At 40.1% G+C, this 19226-nt stretch overlaps 1 protein-coding gene across 1 annotated transcript in view; it reads left to right on the plus strand.

The window, feature by feature from the left end:
• Adamtsl1 (ADAMTS like 1) overlaps positions 1-19226 on the plus strand; it is a 369220-nt gene that overhangs the window by 224053 nt on the left and 125941 nt on the right. The gene's annotated exons all lie outside the window — the stretch shown is intronic.

The following is a 19226-nucleotide window of genomic DNA, read 5'->3' on the forward strand; positions in this document are numbered from 1 at the left end:
ACATAAGATATTTAGAGGGTTGGTTTTAGGACCCTGCTATCTCTGATCAGTCTTCCTAATGCTTGCTTATTCTGCAGATGTCATTGAAAGATTTGCTTAACAGAGAGAAAGCAATGTTGCAGAGAAATCTCAGTTCAGGAACTGACATTCAAATTGTTTTGAAGTTTAAGGGGGAAAAAAGTGCCAGGAAATTTATGCCCTGGCCTTAGTAAAAAGCTTACATGGATTGTGCTCCTTTATTAGTGTCTTAAGTGTATGTGGGAGGATTCTGTAGATCATTCCTGAATATGCCCAAAATGGTCTTCGAGAAATTACATGAAAGTTCTTAATGATAGCAAATGAAGCTTGTGTAATAGATGTACTTACAAGGGAAATTTTCTGGAATTTAAAAAGTCATCTCCGTGGGCAATATATACCACTTCCCCCCTCCTGTGCACACATGCATTCATGGCCATCTATCACACTTTTCCTGCCTCAACTCCTTCTTTGAATGAGCAAGCCAGCAAAATTGAAGAAAGCAAAGCCCAAAGCTTACACAATTTAAGCTTCGTCAAGCTATGGAAAATCACAGAAGGAAACCTTTATGAACACTGTGTTTATGGATGTAAAATTCACGGCAACTAGACAGTTACCGTTTATCAATGCTCTTTTGGGGAGAAAAACTATGCCAGAATTCTAATATGGGGGAGAGGCTGATACACATCCAGATCTTCATAAGCTGGGCCCTACTGTCAAGTTCAACTTTGCAGCTTTTTATGGGGATAGGCAAGTTATTTGTTTGCAATTGGGGGGATGGTTTGGGGGCCAGGAAAGCCTCCATTTGTCTCTTCTTTCTTCCTTTGTCACCTGCTAAGGCACTTCCACAGGCCTGAAGTCACATCTCAAGCACACCTAGAAACACTTTATGTGAAAATGGGCACTGTCATGCACTTTATCTTTAATTTAATGGAGGTTGAAGATAGAACTGACCCATGGCAGAGTGACTGAAACCACATGTGGGCTGGGTTGACCCTTCCTTGATCTAGGAAAGAGTAAGTGCTGCTTTCCAGCTCACCCTTGTATACTTAACTCCTCTGGGAGGGTAGTTCTGCAGAGCAAGGATGGTGAAAATGTGGCCTGCTTTTAACCACACGTGGCTTCGCTGCAGCTGTGTGTTAGGCAGACAGAGAAAGTGTTGGCTGGATTGTATTCCTATCTCTTGACATAAAGAAAAATAGTATGTTGAAGTCTGATATACTTGGTGATAATATCTTGGCCCTTTTTTTTCTTCCTCAAATGTGTAAAATTCCCTTTCCATTATGCCTCTGTGATAGGTAAACTCTAGATGAAGCCTACCCCAACATTTATGGGGCAGATCCATAATTGCTTGTTTGCCACCCCCTAACCCATTTGAGGAGCCCCCAAACCTCCCTTTGTGAAGAGACTAGTGTCTATAATGGATGAATATTATGAATACAGAATGTGCTCATTTATTTAGGAAGTACTTTCTCAGTGAAAAGCCAATATAAAGCTGGTTTTTTGCTCCAAAGCCCATACCAGATCATATTGATGGATCAAGTCACATTACCAGTGAGTCCACAATCCTCAAGCAACATTGGAAACCCAACCTTGGTTCCAGTAGTTACTATAAACTGGATGCATTGATTTCTGGTGATTGAGAGATCAACTCAGTAAACATCAAATTTACATCCTTTTTCAGTAGGCTGCAGCAGCACTGTTAATACTGTGCTTTCTTTGCTTTAAAGCATAAGGCTTTATTTTTTATAATATTTTTTTAGTTGTAGATGGACACAAAACCTTTATTTATTTTTATGTGGTGCTGAGGATCGAACCCAGTGCCCCACACGTGCAAGGTGCATGTTCTACCACCAAGCCACAACCCCAGCCCCAGGTTTTATTTTTTATACTCTAAGGAGCCAGAGAGTGGCGGGTTTTGACTGATAAATTTATTTAGAATCTAAAAATTTGACAAACAAGTCTCCCTTGGTGACTGAATTTGTAGAATCACAGATCATAGTTTGGTCTAACATTCTCACTTTTTTTAATCTGTGAGGAAAGAGGCCAAAGGTATTAAGTGACTTGCCCTAGAAGTCATACCCTAACGGGGTTCAAACTAAAAGCCTGAAGGGCAATGTTTCCTAACTGTGAGCTCAGTTTTTATCACAGACAGAAAGTCCAAAAAACAATATAAATCAAAAGGTAGTCCCAAGACTTTTTGAGTTCAAATCCCGGCTCATCCACTTACAGACTGTGTTCTTGAGCAAGTCCCTAAACCCTACTCTGTCCTCATTTCCTTATCAGCAAGATGAGGATGTAATGGTACCTGTCTCCTAAGGGTTCCATACAGGTGAATGAGTACATGGAAAGCACTTATTACATGAGTGCCTGGTTATATAAGAATAGGCTCTATGTAAGCCTGCTCCAGTTGTCAAAAATGCACCAAGAGTCGGACTCAGGGGACAGAATAGGGGACCCAGATAGTCACAGGTAGACACAAGTGTTTTTCACTAGGAAAGGAAAGGATTTTCTTACCAGACTTCTGCAAGAAATTTTTATTCTTTCTCATTCCATATTATTTTTTAACACCATGGAAGTGAATTTGGTATTGTATGTTATCACTGTAAGATGATACCAGTTACCTCAGGTACAAATCATTCATGATTTCCAAAGATGTGCATATGCATCAACATGGACAAATCCTTTTCAAATCCTTACTATGTGAAAAGGAGAAGTAGAGGGTAAGATATCAAACGGAAAATAAAAGAGGAAAAGAAAGAAAATAGTTGTATTCATAGAGTTTGAAGATTTTTCTAGTCATTTAATATAAATGAATAAGCATCAAGAATTAAGAATTCAGTTGTCCTCCACATAACATGGGGTAAAAACACTCTCCAATGTTTTCCACAAGCCATATGTTCTTATTCAGAATTCAGTTGTTGGATTACCCCACTGTTTCTATTTTCCTAACTGGAAAAATGGATAATATGCTCTAAGGATCAAAGGGCAGATAGAAAACTCTCTAACCTGAGGAGTGTTGGGCTGAATGCTGTCAACTGTTCATTTTTTAAGTGCAGAAAGCAAGCAAAATCAAATAGGAAGGTGGTTACATTAACCTGGGTATAGTGATAGCACTGATTCTAAAAACAAACAAAAAAGGAATCTCAAAGACTCATTTTTCTATTGTTCTCTTATGCCTAAGAGATAACATTATAACAGCAATAATGCTGCTGGTGGCTACCACAAGGTCCTTTGCTCCCAACCCTGCACAAGGTGGAGTCTAGCAGCAGAGGACACGGGTCAGAACTGAAGAGGCGGACCACTTACCTCAGCTTCTGGACCCCTTACTGACTCACTGTGTGGCCTTGGTCAAGTTACTTCAATTGCTCCATAGGTAAAATAAGACAATAATAGTACCTGTATCTTATGGTTGCCATGAAGATTAAGTAAATTAGTACATATGAGGTTCTTACAGCAGTGTCTACAAATAGCAAGCACCCAGTAATACTGGAAGCCATTGTTGTTACTGTTGTTACTGCTCCCATTTAATAAGCAAGTTGACATTTGGAGAGGGTAACTTGAGCAGGATTATAAAACACAAATGGAAGCTGATTCTAAGCATAGAATGTTGTAATCCAAAGTTCGGGGCCAGTCTGGGTCTTTGACATTATGCTCTTATGCCCCATGTTTAGTTAACATGACTTAGGGATTAGGGATCTATCAAATCCAACTATGTTTAAAAATAGTATTCCATGGATAGAAACCCTAGCAATAAATGAGCATCAAGGAAAATCAAAAACAAATGAGAGATTTAATAAGCCAATATAAATCCTGACATGAAGTTTTCAACTTATTCAGAAATTAGCCTAATAATAATCCTTTAACTTGTCTTAAAATAACAAAATATCAAAGAGTAAAACACATTCTACTTAGAGATCTTTGTACCTAACTTGAAAAATAATTTTAGGTCATATTTGCATGGTCAGATAAAAAAGCATTTGAGAAAGTCCTCTCTCTCTCAACCCCCACATAAACATCCTTCAGGGCTAGAAAGAGCATGTGCTGCTGTTCCCACACATGTAAGCAGAACACCTGTTGGAATAGAGGCATCATGGTCTGTAGAGATTTGTGTGTGTCTGTGTCTATGTCTCTAAGTACATGTGTGTCAATGTCTAACATCAGTGTGTGTGCATGTCTCAATCAGTGTGTGTCTGTTTCCCTAAATCTCTGTGTAGCTGTGTCAACGTCTGTATTTGTATGTGTCTAACATCTGTGTTTCTGTATATGTGTATGTCTGTGTGTGTACATATACTTCTCTATATATGTGACCAAGTCCAACATCCGTGTGTGTGTGTGTGTGTGTGTGTGTGTGTCCCAGCACTGATGGAATTAATTACTCTGCATCAATAGCTAGCTGCTTCCTGTTCTATCTCCTCACATATCAAACTCTTAGAACAGAGGCAGGGAGATCTCTCCAGGGAAAATGGATCTTTTGCTTTCCTCTATAAGGCAGGCTGGAATTGGATTTATGTTCTGATCAAACAGGTTGAAGGGCCTCGTTGAAGCGTCATGTCACCCAGTGCCATGGTCCCATTGGCATTCTCACTAAGCTGACAACTCAGGACAGACAAGAAAGTAGCGTGTTGGCCATCTTTGTCTTTGGCTACTTGAGCATATTCCATTCAGGGGTTTGAAGTGCAGTGGTCTTAAGCCACCTTTGTCATTAGGGGTTTGTCTGCCCTAAGTGCCTCTGCTTCCAGTCTCCTTTACATACCCACATAATTACATCAAGGCAAACAGTTGAGTGAGAATTGGAAATTTCCAAGATCTGCTATGTTTTCTACTTAATATTCTTTCCAGCACTGAGCATGAAAATAAAAAAATGTCAGTCCAAAAATGCCTGGTGTTTCCGCACACCTCATTCTGCCTGGAGCACTCTGCTTCTACCTGGGCCTCGCTACCTCTTCTTCACCCTTCAAGACTCACTCCAGATATCACAGACCTCAGGAAGCCTTCCGTGACTCTACCTTTCCCTCTTCCCTCTGGACTCCCAATCTGTACTTTTTGTGCTTCTCTAATATCTTATACTTATTTGACTTATAGACTGTGAGCCCCCAGGAAATAGGTATATGCCTGTTTCATTTACTACTCTGTCCCCTCACTCAATATTGGCTCACCAAATGCTAGTTAAATGAATAAGTAAATGGAAAGCACTTATTGCCGTGTCTTATTGTCTCTGAAAGCCCATAAGACTCAAGAATATATTTTAGTGCCTGTGCCCAAGTCCTCATTATATTTAGCACACATACTACTAGATTTTCGACAAATGAACCAATAGATACAAGCACACATATGTATGTGAATGGCCAAATAGATGTGGGCAAGAAAAGGTAAGGTCCTGCATGACTGCAAAACACCTATGATGAAAAGAAAGAGGAGGTAAATCTTGTAGAAGATAATAGAATAAAATCTGTGGCTCCTAACATAAAGGAATGAACTTACCACACAATCCACTTTTAGAAAAAAACTCACAAATTTCCAGAAAGGTTTCTGTTTACAGGGTAAATGGAGAGGTTAAAAACTGCTCATGAGAACTGACTCAAGGGAATATTAGTTTGCCAGGGTTATTAACAAAGTATCAGTAACTGTGTGATTTACAATTTAAAAATAAAGAAAAATATTATTCCAGGTCTATAAGTTTGAAATCAAGGTATGGGAAAAGGCTGTGCTGCCCCTGAGCCCTACAGGGGAGGGTATTTCCTTGCCTCTTTCTCAATTCTGATGGTGCCAGCAGACTTTGATATTTGTTGACTTGCATCCCTCTAATCTTCCTTTGCATGGCCTTCTTCCCTCTGTGCATCTCTGTATCATGGTCGGAATTTACTCTTTTCCTAAGGACCTCATTCATATTAGATTAGGATCCATTCTAATAACCTCATTTTAATTTTTTTTTTTTTTTGGTACTGGGATTGAACCCAAGGGCACTTAACCACTGAGCCATATCCCCAGTTCTTTTTATTTCTTATTTAGAAACAGGATATCATTAGGTTGCTTACAGCCTAGCAAAGTTGCTGAGGCTGGCTTTGAACCTATGATTCTCCTGCCTCAGCCTCCCAAGCCACTGGGATTATAGGTGTTTTCCACCGTGCCCAGCTTCATTTTAAATAATTGTTGTAAAGACCTTATTTCTAACTAAGATCACATTCTAATGTACTGGAATTAGGACTTCAGCTTATTGGGTTTTTTTTTTTTTTTTTTGTGTGTGTGTGTGTGTGTTGCGGGAGGGGGGGTTACAAAATTCAACCCTTCACAGGGGGAAATATTTAGGCTTGCAGGGTTTTATTAAACAACGCCAACTATTAATCAATATCTAGATAGAGTTGTTGATGTCCTGAGTTGATGAATGTCAATGGATTTCCTTAATCCTAAAACACTTGATCTCAAATCTGAAAAGCCATATAGTCTCCATGGGATAACTAGAGAAAAATATTTAAGCAAACAGAATTGTAGATAAGGCGCTCTAGCACTTGACTCAGAACTGCTATGTTGTAAGTGTTATAGAATATAAACAAGAGCACAAGAACAGCAAATCCAACAGGACTGCAGAGAGGGTGCAGTTGATGTGAGCTGGACAGTGAGGGAAACTTCCTGAAGAGGAATGGCTTGAATCAGATGTTCCAGTAGGAGCAGGGAGAACATTTATGCGAAAAATGTTGGAAGAAAATTCACAGATGTGAAAAGAAAATGATGTATTAGGAAGCCAAGAAGCCATTGAGCCCAGCAGAAGCTCTCTCTATTTGAGGGAGGTAATTCTGGAAAAGGAAGGGGGCTCAATTAACAGAAGACCTTCAATGTGAAGATATTGATCAATTAAGATAAAATGAGAAAAACTGAAATAAAAATGGAATAAAAATGTTGTTAGAGAAGAAAAAAAAAAACAACAGATGACACTATGTTTATGATTCAAAAAACTTGTTCTGAGATTTAGACTATAACCCAAGTACTAGTTTTAGTAAGATATTTCTAGAATTCTATTTTTTTTATTGGTTGTTCAAAACATTACAAAGCTCATGACATATCATCTTTCATACATTTGATTCAAGTGGGTTATAAGCCAGCTGAAATGTTAAACTAAGAATAAAAGTAAATTTTTATATAATCTACCCTACTAACTTGTTTATCAGGAAACTCATATCTGAATTATAACAGCCAATAGGAATTATTATTTTTAAATTTTTAATTGGCACATAATACTTGTACATATTTGTGGGATTTAGCATGATATTTCAATACATGTGTGCAGTGTGCAATGATTAGACAAAGATAGTTGGCATTTCTATCACCTCAAACATTTATCATTTCTTTGTATTGAGAACATCCAAAATCCTAACTTGCTATTTTGAAATATGCATTTGATTGTTATCAATTATAGTTATCCTGTTGTGCTATAGAACCTTTAAAGTTATTCCTCCTAACCAACTGTGACCCTGTGACCATTAACCATCTTTTCTCCATCCCTCCTTCCTCCACAATCTTCCCAGTGTCTGGAATCTATTCTTATACTCTTCATCTCTGTAAAATCAACTTATTTTACTTAACATAACGTCCACAAGACTCACCCACATTACTGCAAATGACAGTCTTTGATTTTTTTTTTTTTTATGGCTGAATAGTAAGAAATTCTACCTCCTTTTAATTGACCTTCACCTAGAAGTCAGTGATCAGAGCTTGGAAACCAGAGCACGGAAGATTTCACTGAATCTTTGAGGAAGGGAAGCTATGTGTAGGTGAACAAGCATATGGGTGTTTTCAGACACAGAAGTGTGTGGAGGTGAGAGAAGACTGAAGAGACTTTGTGTGATTGGCACTCTTCTTGATGTTTGTGTTAGTCAGCATTGCATTGCTATGATCAAAATGCTTGACAAGGACAACTTAGAGGAGGAAAAGTTCATTTGGGTTCATGGTTTCAGGGATCTTGGTCCACGGTTGGCTGACGCCATTGCTCTGGACTTAGGTAAGACAGAACTTCATGGCTAAAGGGCATGATGGAGGAAATAAAAAGTAATAAAAGTAAATTTTTATATAATCTACCCTACTAACCTGTTTATCAGGAAATTCATATCTGGATTTAACAGCCAATAATTATAACAGCTCATGGCAGCCAGGAAGCAAAAAGAGTGAAAGAAAGGAGCCACGGACATCAAGTGACCTCTGTCCACTAGCATGTCCCACCTGTCCACCCAGTAGTCCATTCAAATTATTAGTCCATCAAATGGATTAATCTACCAATGTGGTTACATCTCTCATAATCTAATTGTTTCAACTCTGAATATTGAAACACATGAGCTCTGTGGGAGACATCTTTAGATCCAATCCATATCAATACTATTCTGCCCTTTGACATTCTCCAAGAAGGAAGTAGATTTAGAGACAAATGGCATGCTAATAATGATAAGAGACAGTGTATCTTGCTACAAGTATCACTTTTTTGTTAAGAGAGATCATTAACTTAAAAAACAGCAAAGAAAACTTGATAAGAGATGTTGGTAATGTTAATAATCTTGGTTTATTTTATTTTTAGCAACAATTCAGAAGGTGAGGTGAATTGGCCTGAGTGAAACATTCACATGCACCATGCTGTTCACAAGTGGAAATGAGTGCCTTGCCACCTCAGGTGTTTGGTAATCTTGGCTATAACTATTTTTGTGGAGCCAAAACCTCATGCCAAGCAGGATCACTTCCAAGAGAAGCACGACTCTATCTCCTATTTCCTTGCTGTTTCATATAGGCAGTCCTGTTTCTCCTGGTGTTATTTATCATACATGCTTTTGGTTGATTTTTCTTTTTCTTTTTTCTTTTTTTTTTTTTGGCCTTTAAACACATCTTTCAGTCCCTACTGTCTAATGTCTTTTTAAATTTTATTTATTTTTTATTTGGAGTTCCCTAAAATACAGCAGCTGTAAGTGGCCAGGTAGCAGATCTGTTGCTGTAGCTATGTGGTGGCTTTTCTTCTCATCTTCTCTGAGGTGTCCTCTCTGGAACCCTTCATCATTCAATCCACTGGCCCTTAGTGACTGAGGAGCATAGAAGGAGTAACTGAGTTCTCATCCTACTTTGGGGAAACAGCTTCAGCTTGCTTATCTGCACAACAGGGATGACACACGAGCTTTCTTACCTCAGAGTTAGGAGGACTAGATGAGACAACCTAGGCCAAGGGGCTTCGGGAAGCAGATGGGTCACACAGATTCAGTGGTAATGAGTACCACACTGTGTGTCTGCTGACCTCCTGCATTCCCTGTGGTTGAACCAAATAGTGTAGTGATTAGCTCATTGCTATTACCTAACACTTTCACTATGTCTCCTGGGTTTCTGTCAGTTCTCCCCTCTTTGCTGAAAGCTTCTTGACCATGGTGAGTACTGTTTCCACTTTGGGCAGTGAATGCTAAATAAGTTACATTCAGGCTTCTGACACTCCAGGAAGCCTTCTCACTCTCTCATTTAGTCCCTGTCCTCACAATAATTATTCCTGCACTGCACAGGTATTTACTGAGCGCTCAGTAACAGTAATTCATGTGAGCTCATATTTATGGAGCCTTTTATCTGTGCCAGGCACCATGTTTAGCCCATAACATAGAAGTTCTCACTTAAACTTCCTAACAACGCTACGAAGTAGGTGTTGCTATTATTTCAGAGTAGATTGTTAAGTAACTTTCCCAAGACTGTTCAACCAGAGAGTGGCAGGGTGCAATTCATTCATGAACAATCTGATCCCAGAACCATGGTCTATGTTACGCCATCATACCCTGCTGAGCATCTGCAATATACCATGAGTAGTAGTAGTTGCTGGAGATATTGAGATAGATAAGGGTCCTTATTGCCCTTGTGAAGCTTAGTTTAGGGAGGGAAACAGGTCCAGAAACAAATGCCTATAGCAGAATGGGGATGAGCCTGAGGGCAGAAGTAGCCACCACAAGGAGGAAACAGATGGTGGTGTGCTGTGGAGGAAAAGGTCTGCTTTGTGGGAAGGGAGATCAGAGAAGTATTCAGACTGGAGGGGATGTTCAGAATCCAACAGAGAGGATTGGACTCTACTGAGAGAGCGCAGAAGAGGATGCACAGCTGAGCAGAGCAGCAACCTGAAACTAAACTAGAATGGCATTTCAAGTTTGTGAAGCACCTTACAGGACAGCCAAGGAGTTGAAATATGGGTGACAGGAAGTGAAACTGATATATTTTTATAACCTTGATAACTTTTAAATAATTAGTTTTTTTAAGTTGCAAAACTGATATACAGTGTTTTCTGTGCCCTGCATCTCATTTTCCTATTTTTTAATCATTTCAAACCATATGAGAATAATTTTGGATGATACTCCATTGCATCTTAACAATTCAGCATATTTTTCCTAAATACAAGAATACAGTCCTACATAACCACAATATAACCATCAAAGTCAAGAAATGACATTGATTCAATATATCGCTATCTAACCCATAGACTCCATTCAAATTTTGCTATTTGTCCCATCATGTCCTTTATAGGTTCAAGATTCAATATAGAATCATCACAGGTTGCATTGGTTGTCATTTCTTTTTGGACTCCTCTAATCTGGGACAGTTCCTCAGTTTTTTCTTATCTTTTATATCCTCCAATATTTTTGAAGAGTACAGGCCAGTTACTTTGTAAAAATCTCCCTCAATTTGGATTTGCTTGACATTTCCTCAAGCAAATGAGGAAAATTTTATTTTGAATTTTATTTTAATATTTATTTTTTAGTTGTAGTTGGATGCAATACCTTTATTTCACTTATTTATTTATGTGGTGCTGAGGATCGAACCCAGGGTCTCGCATGTGCGAGGCGAGCGCTCTACCGCTGAGCCACAATCCCAGCCCATGATTTTGAATTTTTGACAGAAGTAATCCACACGTATCCTATTTTCTTCTTCATGCATTTGAGTTAGTCAGCTTTTCATTGCAGTGACAAAAATACTTGAGAAGAACAACAGAAGGGGAACGTTTATTGGGGCTCACAGTTGCAGAGGTTCAGTCCTTGCTCAGCTAGTTCCATCACTTTGGGCTAGAGGTGATGGAGAACATCACAGCTGAAGGGCCCGATGAAGGAAAGCTTCTTAGCTCATTGCAGGTTCAGGAACCAGAGAAGGGGAGGGGGAGGGGCTGCAGGGAAGAGGCACCCTTCCAGGGCACACCCCCAGTGATCCACCTTCTCCACCCATCCCCCATCTGACTATAGTTACCTCCCAGTCAGTCCACTCAAACTAGGCTGGACTGATCAGGTTACAGCTCTCATAATCTAATCATTTCACTTCTGAATATTCCTGCATAAACATGGGAGCTCTAGGGCAATATCTCATCTCCAAACCATAACAGCATAATGTCAGGAGAAAGACAGTGGTCGTTATGTCCCATGACTGGTGATGTTAACCCATTGCTTGATTAAAATTATGTCTGCCAGGTTTCTTGACTATAAAATTAATAAGCATGTCACACCTATTAATAGTAAGGAACAAGTATTTTATGGAGAATATCTTAGTCCATTTGTGCCGCTCTTACAGAATAATAGAGTCTGAGTAATTTGTCAAGAATGGAAATATTTTCTTAAGCTTCTAGAAGCTAAGAAGTTCAAGATTCTGCCCCTGGCATCTGGGGATGGCTGCTGTCTTCTCCCAGGGTGCTCCTTGGAATGCTGTGTCCTCACATAGCAGCAAGCTGAAGAGCAAAAGGGGAATGGATTCCCTTCGGCAAGCCCTTTTTACGCGGCATCAGTCCATTCTTATGACCTGAGCACCTCAAAGGCCGCGCCTCTGAACGCTGCTGCAATGGAGATCAAGTTTCCAACACATCAGTTCAGGGAGACACATTCAGACCATAGTAAGGAAAGAATCTGATCCTAAGTAAATATCTATTCCTCGTTGGCTTTTCAACTACCACATTTAATACCCATCGACTATTCTTACCTGAGTTAATTATCATGATGGCTACCGAATGGTAACTTTCAAAATTCTTCTGTTCCTTCTAGATTATTAATAGGCTTTCCATTGCAGTGGAGCTTGCTTGAATTTATTTATTTATTTATTTATAAATTTCTGTTTTACTCAAAGGGTTAAAATCTATTACTATTCAATCGTTCCAGACATAGCCAATTAGGAGTCCTTCTCAACCAGGCCCCCCACTGTCCTTTTGACATATAACTCATCATTCTTTGAGCACTTCCCAGTTTTCTGGTCTAACAAGATGTTCCAGGTCCATTTTTCCTTCCCGCAGAACCTGACCTGGTGTCAGCCATTTCTATAAAAACTGGTTGCTTTGAGTGGAGAACTAAATTCTCTACTAAATGGATTCCAGGATCTGGACACATGATATATTTAATTCTTCTAGGATGCCATTGCTTCTAGGCCTTTCAGTGGAGAGAGCTAGGAAGTACTATATAGATAGAAATATCATGTTTATATCATTTATAGCTGTTGATATGACTGTGTCTATGTATTAAAAAACATGAGTTCAACACCAATCCAATTGTACAGGGTTACTCTAGTCTTCCTCCTTTTCATATTTGTAATTCCCCTCACTGACAGTAAGAAACCTGGCTCACATTATTTTCTAGATATCTATGTATTTGTTCAGTTCTCCCTGAATGTTTGACTCCCAGCTACCCTGGCCCAATGCTGAAGCCTGTCACATGCCAATTAGCCACTCCCAACCAAACTGCATGCTAAAGTTCATCGCCCACAAAGGGGAAGAAGGAAGGAGGAGGAAGGAGGAAAAAAGCCAGTTTGAAAGCTCAGCTCCAGAATTATAGGGCCCCCTTTCCTGCTGGACCAAAGCTGAACTCTGCACATACTGGCTCCTTTCCCTACTGAAACTCAGCTCTGACGCCAAAGAGGGTTTGAATCACAGCAAGTAAAATGATCATATTTGCACTGGGACTGACATTTGTAGCTGTGAGCTAGGAATAGATTAGATACTGGGAGATGTGGAGATAAACTGGAAGACACTGGTAAGAAAGATGAAAAACTGAAAGCAGGATGCATCCTAGGCTGTCTCTCTTTGCCTTACCTTAAGCTTTCTAAACTCGGCCATATCAGTGGTGTCCTATTTATTACTGTTGCATTGTTCTCCACCTCCTGACCTCAGAGGCATTCTAAAAGAAAGAAATATCTTCAAGGACTTTTTTTTTTTAATCACAGGATAGAAATGGTATGGAGAAATGTCAAATTGAAGTATTACATACAAATTTAAGAAATACTTCTAACAAAAAACTAAAGTTTACAATGGTGTTTCTCTTCCAAAGAAAAAGTGCACTTTAAATTACTGAATTTGGGGGAGGGGAATTTCTTGCAAAAGCCAAGGTAAGAGAAGGTTCTTAGGGCATAATAGCTTGGAGTGGGGAGAGTCTGCCATTAGAAATTATGTGCCTTTATACCAGCTACAATCAGTTGCTGGGAGGCAAAGGTCATTACCTTTTCTGAAAGACTAAGGCAGAGAAACCAAGCAACTCACATAATGAGCCCTATGCAAAAGAATGCAAAAAGCCTTCCTTTTGTGTAGCTAATACTAACACAAGCTGCTAAAAATGGCCAACCACAGTGGGCCCTTGATTGCCCACATTACCTCTGATGGCCACCTTTAAAAGCAAACATCTCTTTTGGGAGGACCACACACTGCCTTTGCCCATTTCGCTGCCAAGGAGCATTGTTGCTTCATTGAAATCACAACTGCAAGTGTATGCATGACCCTGGGTGGTGTCCATGGTTTTGTTACTGTCATTAAGAAATAGATCTGTCAATGTTGTCATTTATAACTTTCTGAAGCTTAGCACACTGGGGTGTCCAGCCTTGACCACTCACTCAGTCATCCTGGTCTTAAGAGACAGTGTGATGGTTAAGCATGCAGGAGCCAAGCTGCCTGAGTTTGAATCCTGGTTCTCTTGTTTACTTTCTGCATGAGCTTGGACAATTTACTTAAGGCTTCAGAGCTTCTGTTAGTGTACCTGTAAAATTGGAAAACTTCTTCAGAAGATTGATACAAATTGTGAATCAGTTCTTTTTTTCCCGTATTTTTTTACTGGGGCAATAAAGTTGTACACAAGGGTGGAATTTGTTGTTACATATTCACACACACGATATAACAATATAATTTGGCCAGTATCATTCCCCAGTATTTCCCCTCTCCACATCTTGGGTGGCCTTACTCCAGGGTCCTACGGGGACCTCAGCAAAAGCAGGTGGGATGATGCAGAGCTGAAGCTTACACATCCACTGTGCTGGCCCCTGTGATGAGGAGCAGCTCCATTTTCAGTGCCCTGTGCCCAAGTCAGGGTAGACTTGGTATGATGTAGATGACATTGACATCTGCCTGCAGCAAGCATTTGGGGGCCATGATTTGACCTCTCCAGACCTCAACTCCTTATTGTTAAATCCAGATGATAATCGTACCTGTCTCATGGGGCTGTGAAGAGAATTAAAAGGAAATAATGCCCATAAAGCAGCTAGCACAATCTGGTTCGTGGTAAATGCTGTGTAAGTGTTAGTATGACTGTTGCTGTTGGTGATCATGTGCAAGGTCAGGTAGATGGCTCTGGCTTATGACTTATGGCTAAAGGTTCTCTGCCCACCTATGACCAGTGACCGGCCAGATGGAGATAGAGCGACAGGACCAGTCCAGTTGGCTAGACTTTGGGCAGATCTCCATTGCTGTCAGGGAAATAAAGTGAGAATCAGGAAGCCAAGTCTAATGTCTCAAATCCAGTTACAGTGAAGGTCAACTCAAGAACACCTCTGGCTGGGCAGAGGTAGGAAAGCTAATTCCAATCACTGAGGAGGAGGGTCGCCCGGCTCCTGCATGCTCTGGGTCAGGAGTCGATTGTTCTGGAAGCGGGCGAGTCTGGCAGTACAGAGCATCAACTCCAACCCATCAGTTCACAGAACCTCTCCTGCAAAAAGGGTTTGACAAAGGAGACAGTAATATGAAGAAGGGCTCAGAGGAAAGAAAAAGTATAGAAAAAAAATGTGGGGGAAACTAGAGTTTGTGTAACATTCTGGCTGAGAGCCCAACCATGATTGAAATACCTAAAGCCTAGAAGGGCAAGAACCCTACCCATCAGCTCTACCACCCTCCTCATGCGTGGCGACGGGCCTCCAGCCAAAACCACGGAGGCAGATGTGTTTCAGAATTCACAATTTTTTTTGTATTTTAGAAAGACTTTGGATGACTAAGACATAAATTGTATAATATCCCTAGCAGTTTCTGGAGGAAAATGCCATACTCCAACAGGCTAAAATTACTGCAGTAAAAATGTATAAATATTTACCCAAAGTGGGATGCAGCCTATCAAAGCATGTCAATTTAGGCACAGTTTTGTCACAAAAAGAGCTTATACCGCACTGAAGAAAAATTTATGGCGTTCAGAGCTTTTGAGACTTTGAAATTGGAAGCAAGCAGTTGTGTAAAGGACACTGCTGAGATGCTGACCAGCCAAGTGACTCACCCAAAGGTACACACAGTTCACTGAAAATTCAACTCCATTGAAATGACCACACAGTTAACTGCACATCTTCTGTGTTCCAGACACTGTGTGAAATGCTGAGGTTAAAGTGATTTAGTTTCCTAGGGCTACTGTAACAAAGTACCACAGGCTGGGTGGCTTAACAGGATAGAAATTTATTGTCTCCCAGTTCTGGAAGCCAAAATCAAGTCCAAAATGCAAGATCCACAGCCCATGAGGGCAGCTTCTATGCAGGACAGAAGTAGGGAAAAGTCCCTGCTTTCCCTTTTTTGGCCTAAGTTGATTAAAATATTTTTGACCCAGAATCAGCAAACGTGCTTAATGTGCAGATGGTTTCTGCTGACCTCCTTCCCTGGGAATGTAAAATGTGCTTTTATCAGGGTAGGCAGAGAGGTCTGTTTTGTGAGTTTCTCTGTGCAGTGTTTAACTGGCCTAATAGTTGTCAAAATGCCTCTGCTTCAAGGTCCTGGTAACTGGGTTTCCAACAGAAGTGGGGGCAGGGGCCCAGGGAATGAGCATAAAAACCTGTGCCCTGGCATAGGTGAACCTGGGGTCAGCACTAACCATGCAGGCAGCTGCCCTGTGAGACACACATAGAGCAGTCATCAGCATCGGGGTGGTTGTTGGACTTTGTTTGACTCCCATGTTTTATGATTTCACTTAAAATTGGGGGGAAAACCCCTTTTTGAAACATAGCAAACAAAAAAAATGTACAAATATTATGCATAAGACTTAGTGGTTTTTCATGAACTGGACCCAAACCAGTACCCAGATCTAGACAACATCCGGGAAAGCCCTCCTCACCATACCCCTCTTCTAGCTCCTACCTGCCAAGGGGTAACTACCAGCCTGACTTCTAACACCACGGATTGGGTTTGGATTTTGAGCTTATATAATTGAAAAGAAACATATCAATTTTTGTGTTTGTGGCTTTGTTCGCTCAGTTTCATGTTTATAAAATTCATCCACAGTGTTGCTTATTGCTATGGTTTATTCTCATTGTTTTATATAGTTTTGTATGAACATATCAAAATTTTTTATTCATTCATCTGTTAATGAGCATTTAGTTTTCCTCATCTGGGTGGTTATGAATAGTGCTTCTATGAATATTCTTTTATGTCTTTGGATGAATATATATACATTGGAGAGGGGTGCATACTTGTATTAATTGTCTATTGCTGCATAACAAATTTACCTCCAAACCGAGTGGCTTATAACAACAATGAACATTTATCCTTTCCCACAATTTATTGAGTAAGGAATCTGGAAGAACCATAGGCAGCTTGTGCATAAGGCCTTTCCTGAGGCTACAGTCATCCAAACACTAGCCTGGTATGGAGGATGTGCTGTTAAGGTACCTTATGCACGTGAGTGGCAAGTTGGGCTGACGGTGGTACCATTCTTCTACAGGTAGACGCTCCTTAAGACCATCTCAGTGTCCTCCTGACATGATGGCTAGCTTCCCCCCACCATGAATAAGCCATTAGAGAGAGCATCATGGGAAACTATATCCTTTATGGTCTAGCCTTGAAAGTCTCAGAGCATCACTTCTGCCTCGTTATAGTCACTGGAAGGGAGAGCCTCTATGTCCAGCCCATGCTCAAGACTCAACCTTTAGAAGGAAGGAGCAGGAAATGATATTTGGACAAATCTTATTTATTTATTTATTTTACAGTAGAATGCCTTTTGACATGTTATACACAAATGGAACACAACTTTTCACTCCTCTGGTTATTACATGGTACAGAGTCATTTCAGTAGTGTATCTATCCTACATGTATATAGAGTAATAACGTCTGTTTTATTCTACTGACCTTCCCATCCTGACAACCCCACTCTTCCCCCTCACTCTCCTCTACACAAACCAAAGTTCCTTTATTCTTCCCTACCCGCCCCCAACTATGGATCAGTATATACTTATCAGAGAAAACATCAGGCTTCGGGTTTTGGGGGATAGGTTTATTTCACTTAGCATGATATTCTCTAGCTCCATCTATTTACCTGCAAATACCATAATTTCATTCTTCTTTAAGGCTGAGTAATATTCCATTATGAATATGTGCCACATTTTCTTTACCCATTCATCTGTTGAAGGGCATCTAGGTTGGTTCCAGAGGTTAGCTATTGTTAATTGAGTTTCTATAAACATTGATGTGGCTGTGTCACTGTAGTATGTAGATTTTAAGTCTTTTGGTTATAAACCGAGGAGTGGGGTGGCTGGGTCAATGGTGGATCCATTTTAAGTTTTCTGAAGTATCTCCATACTACTTTCCATAGTGGTTGCACCGATTTGCAGCCCCACCAGCAATGTAAGAGTGTTTCTTTTTCCCCACATCCTTGGATGTTTGGACAATCTCAAAACCCTTCTTGCACCACAACATTTTATAACTTGAAAATAATCCTGCTGGGGGGGTTAAAAATAAGAGAAGTTTATTCACACAAGGATCAAAAAGAACTATATTCCACCCAGCCTTTCTTCTTCTAGTCATTTAAAATTTTGTAATGATTATAGAGAATTTTTAAGGTACTTCCAGGAGACAGCATGGTACAATAGGAAGAACACAGGCTTTGGAGTCAGATGTATCCAAGTTCAAATCCTGGCTTTATTATTTATAAATGATAGGCACTTGGGCATCTTAAGAATCCAGCATTTTAGATTCTCAGATTCCCTCAATTATAAAGTGAGTAAAATCAATGGATCCTATGTCTCTGGAGAAAACTGAATAAACTAATGTGTTTACATGCCCTGTGCAATGGAAGACCCCTTCTATTTGCTCATTTGTAAAGAATTTATTAACCATCTACATTAATCATCTACAAGGTAGTATGATGGACACTGTGAGGGTTCCAAAACTGACTCAGACACAGGCCTGACCTCAGAAGGTCTGTTCTATAGCAGAACCCTGGACAGACAGGACAACTATAATCCAACTGAGAAAATCACCAGTGTCTGGAGCAAGTGTGAATGCCATCTTTTAAATATGGGTGAAATTCGAATATGTAGAAATGGAAGAAATTTTGAGGGATAAGGGAAAGACAAAAGGTATTCCAAACTAGGAATACATCTTACATAAAGATGGAGCTAGAAAACTCTGGGGCATAAATGGATGTAGTTCATTATAGGTATAAACAGTGTAGATGAAAGGAGTTAGTGCGCATAGGAATAGGACAGTAGGTACCTTTTAGGATAGCAGGAAAAGATGAGAGTAGACACTTACTTTTACAGTCTGATGAAAATCATTAAGGCCAAAGATTGTTAAACTAATTTTCGAGCTGACTATGAAAGCTAGGCAGACTAGCTACTCAGGAATATACTGCCATGCTTTTCTTGGCTAACTCCCGTTTGTAGAATCTTTGTGCCTCCTACTGTAAACAGAACCTTCTAAAACTGATCATTAGAGAACACTCTGACTCGGAGCCCAAGCAACTGAGCTTTGTACTTATCATTCCCATTTTGGAGGCTGCAACAACGGGGAGGTGCAGTGGGCTGTTTTTATAGGCCCTTAGCTCACTATAAATGTACTTCTCAAGACTCAGCCATTTAGAACTGGCCAATTCATGCACTCAACTCATCTGTGTGTTTGACTTCTATGTCCAGATAATGAGCCGCTCACTCCACTTACTTCCCTTCAGGAAGACTGATCTATTTAGCAGCCTCCACTTCTGTTACATTATCCAGTCCCAGGCAGTGATGATATTTATACATAA

Source organism: Marmota flaviventris, chromosome 13 (assembly GCF_047511675.1).
Source record: "Marmota flaviventris isolate mMarFla1 chromosome 13, mMarFla1.hap1, whole genome shotgun sequence".
In the NCBI taxonomy this organism is placed as follows: domain Eukaryota; kingdom Metazoa; phylum Chordata; class Mammalia; order Rodentia; family Sciuridae; genus Marmota; species Marmota flaviventris.